Raw genomic sequence first — 4,508 nt, 5'->3', positions numbered from 1 at the left:
CCACTCTACAGGAAACTCAACAGGAAGTGAAATCTAGGGATGTAGTTCCACGTTTAATCAGGTTGTCAACAGGCACAATTCAATACAATTGAAAATTCAGCTAGGAAACTCTGTTACAGAAGCCCACTCAAGATTTGAGTAGTGGAGAGGGGAAAAATAGTTGACAAAGGAAAAAAAAATCAAGAGGATTTGGCAATGGACTAAAGAGAGGTGAAGAATTCATTTTTAAGTTCAGAAATATAATAATTTATAGCCAGGCACATTTGTGCAAGCCTATAATCCCAGCAACTCAGAAGACTGAGGTGGGAGGATCACAAGTTCAATGCCAGCCTCAGCAACTTAGCGAGACTCAAGTAACTTAGTGAGACCCTGTCTCAAAAAGAAATTAAAAAGGACTGGGGATGTAGCTCAGTGGTTAAGTGTCCTTGGGTTCAGTACCCCCCCCAAAAAAATGGAAGGAAGGAAGGAAGAAAGTTACAGATATAATTGACAACAATAATTTGGAAGTGAGAAGTTAGAAATGGGGACCTTGGAGAATGGGATCCCACCATCCCAAATTAAAACCCTAGACTGAAGCTTTTTTTGTTTGTTTGTTTTTTGGCTGCTGACAGGAAGGCCTCACTCATGCTCAGATGCCCATTCATTCTGTTGTTGCCCCAAGTTGCCTTGACTACCCTAACATCAGTCAACCCTGAAGAGTTGTTTCACACCCAAGCAATTCTATGGTTTTTATGGAACAAGTACAGGACAAACTCAGGTTAACAAATACATTAAATAATCCCATTATGGGAATAATAAATTAAAATTGTACACCTTTAATAGGTTCAGAAAAAGAATAATCAAGAGGACTTTCCAATGAAAGAGTAGTTGGTCATCAAAAGAGTTTAAAAACCCTCAGAAAGCCACCAATGGTACCTCTTTAGAACCCCTCCCATGCTGTGGGAGTTTTTCTTGCTTGCCTCTGAAAAACCTTCTGCTGAATTCTCTCCTTCCATTATCTGTGCATTTCATTCTTCAGATGCATGAAACAAGAACCCTCTAGCACTCACATGACCCTGTGTTATAGAAACTTTTCATAAAGAGAAAACTTCTTAGACTGATACTTGATTTTACTCACCTCTAACATGTTTCCTTGTCAGTGTGAAAAATCATGCCACATTTTCAGAGGAGGAGATCCTTCTTGTACTATGAGAATTGAAAACTTAAAATCCTGACAGTCAAAAGAGGAAGATGTGATTGCAATTGTTACTTTCCAAAATATTTGATGCAATCGAGTAATCCTGCTCAACCACTGATAAAGCCAAATATCCCAGTTCCTGTTGATCCCCTAACCAACTTAGGTGACCTCATATGGAGGCTTCTCTATTTGACCCACAAGGTAACAAATCTTAAAACACACAAAGGAAAAGGCTCTTCCCTAGGTCCTTGTGAGTCAGAAAGACCATCAGCTTTTAAGTTAAGCCCCATGTTAGTGTCAAAAGCTCTCTTCTAAGTGATACCACAAGCATGACAGAAGGATCCTTGGATTGGAAGTTCAGGTACCCACTGCCTCTTGTCCTGTTTCTGATATAAATTAGTTATTTTGTCCCTATAGAATCTGTTTTGTAACGTTTGAAATGAGTGATCTAGACTAAAGAATTTATCTATTTTTCCTTTTTTTTTTTTTTTGTCATGGAAGTCTAATACAGCCGACACTGTCACAGGCTCAATAAACACTGTCTGAAGAAAACATTATGCAACTCTCTAAATATTTGTCTACTGCCAGTCTGTCTACCAGCCACAGCCTCTAAAATCTTCAAACACATGGAATCCCATGCTTTGGCATTCTTTTTACTTAAGAGAAGTGACTGAGTTTTAAGGTTGTATACTTCCTCGTAAGGCATTTTATCAAGATCCCAGGACTCCTAACAGTAATTATTTCAAGTCCTTTGACATAGTGTTCCATTTGAATACCAGTGATAACCTCCGTGGGTCAATAGTGCTGGTGACATTAGATATTTTCTAAAAGAAGATTCTGAGAGCCATAGGAATTAAATGAGTTAGCCGATACCATCAGGATGTCAGGCCTCCAGACTCATAGTGTTAGGTTATCCTTTTGCTATAATTTGCTATTACATTTTTAGAATATTATGTCTATCAAGGAGCAATCATTTTGGAGGCACAAATATTATATAGATAACTAGGAAGAAGATTCATAATGCAGAAGTGTTTGATTGCTGTTCCCTCAAGCAAGCTGGTGGCCAGTGTCAATAAAAACACAATTATGTCATAATATCTTGCTAAGAACTGCAAGTTAAACAAGTTTATATTGTGCTATAATCTGCACTAGAGGTACAAAATATAAATGCCTTCAAGGACCAACCAAGAACCTCCAATTATTTAAGTGGGCCTACTGTAAAACAACAGGAAGAAGCACTCTAGGGAAATATTCTACCTGCCCTTCACTGAGCTCTATCCTATCTTTGCCATGTAAGAATGAAGGCCTGGTATTTCCAGATCGTCTGATATTTCCAGAGATATCGGAAGCATATATGAAATGTCCTGAATTTAAATATTGGAAGTAAATTCAATTTTGTATGCTATACAGAATAAAACAAAAAGAAATACCTCACTCTCCATGTTGATAGGTTATATTAAGTCATCAGCTGTATTTACAGCTTCTAGGAAATACTAATGTTAATATAAGAAAATTATTTGATTTATTAGTCCCTGGTTTCCAGGATAGTGGAATCAAAAAAAAAAAAAAAGTTCTGGGGAATTAGAATCAAATGAAAGTAGAAGGTTCATCTTAAGTAAAATATGCCAGACTCAGAAAGTCAAGGGCCAAATGTTTTCTCTCATAGTGTGGAAGCTAGAGAGAGAGAAAAAAAAAGGAATAAATAATGGATCTCAAGAAAAAAAAGCATTCAGAAAATGGATCAAGAGAAGGCAAGGAGAGAAAGAGTAGGTACTTGGAAATTAAATTGACCTAATTATGTTATATCTCTATATAAATATACCACAATGAATCCCATAGAGATCAGTAGAGTAGAAGAAAGGAATCAGGAGAAGAGAGGAGGGTAGGTACTGGAGGATGACATGGATCAAATTATGTTATACACATGCATAAATATATCACAATGAACCCAAAGGTATGAAAACCAAAGTGCTAAAAGAAATGTTTGACTAAATTCCTATCCCTCAAGCCCATGATTCAGCCATGCAGAGTCCTTTGTAGTTGTTGAATAAACCACGTGCTGTCCCTGCCAGGCCTCTGCACAAGCTGGCCACATGCCTGGAGAGCCTCTATTCCTGTCTTCTCTTACATCAGTCATCTTCTCCTCACACTCCTGAGCCCAGATCAAGCCTCCTCTGTTCCAGGCACTAGCTGGCAGCTTCACAGTTTAATCCTGTACTTTTTCAGCATTAAGCTCCATGGTTTATACTCACACAGTACTGTGCTTTATTTATACTTTTTCTTGCATTTCTTAATAAGCATCCAGAAGCTACTTAAAGGTAAAATGTCGATTTCGTTAATGTTTACAGTCTTGACTTTTGAAACACTGTGTGGCACATAGTGAACAATATTTTTTAAATGAATGTATGCTAAATTATAATGTAATAAAGATAAACATTGTTTTCAGGTAATAGATCCTCCTGAGAATAGTCTCAAATTAAAAACTAAAAGTGGATACTTTTCCTTTATTCCTGATTTTATTTTTTTTCTTTAATTTTTATTGTTGGTTGTTCAAAACATTACATAGTTCTTGACAAATCATATTTCACACTTTGATTCAAGTGGGTTATGAACTCCCATTTTTACCCCATATACAGATTGCAGCATCACATCGGTTACACATCCACTGTTTTACATATTGCCATACTAGTGTCTGTTGTATTCTGCTGCCTTTCCTATCCTCTACTATCCCCCCTCCCCTCCACTCCCATCTTCTCTCTCTACCCCATCTACTGTAATTCATTTCTCCCCCTTGTTTTTTTCCCCTTTCCCCTCACTTTCTCTTGTATGTAATTTTGTATAACAATGAGGGTCTCCTTCCATTTCCATGCAATTTCCCTTCTCTTTCCTTTTCCCTCCCATCTCTCACCCCTGTTTAATGTTAATCTTCTTCTCATGCTCTTCCTCCCAACTCTGTTCTTAGTTACTCTCCTTATATCAAAGAAAACATTTGGCATTTGTTTTTTAGGGATTGGCTAGCTTCACTTAGCATAATCTGTTCTAATGCCATCCATTTCCCTGCAAATTCTATGATTATGTCATTTTTTAATGCAGAGTAATACTCCATTGTGTATAACTGCCACATTTTTTTTATCCATTCGTCCATTGAAGGGCATCTAGGTTGGTTCCACAGTCTTGCTATTGTGAATTGTGCTGCTATGAACATCGATGTAGCAGTGTCCCTGTAGCATGCTCTTTTTAGGTCTTTAGGGAATAGACCGAGAAGGGGAATAGCTGGGTCAAATGGTGGTTCCATTCCCAGCTTTCCAAGAAATCTCCATACTGCTTTCCA

Source organism: Marmota monax, unplaced genomic scaffold (genome assembly GCF_021218885.2).
Source record: "Marmota monax isolate L192 unplaced genomic scaffold, Marmota_monax_Labrador192_F-V1.1 WCK01_AAM20220418_F8-fsc00247, whole genome shotgun sequence".
NCBI classification, from domain to species: Eukaryota; Metazoa; Chordata; class Mammalia; order Rodentia; family Sciuridae; genus Marmota; species Marmota monax.
The sequence above is the reverse complement of the archived record's forward strand: the minus strand, read 5'-3'. Positions refer to the sequence as shown.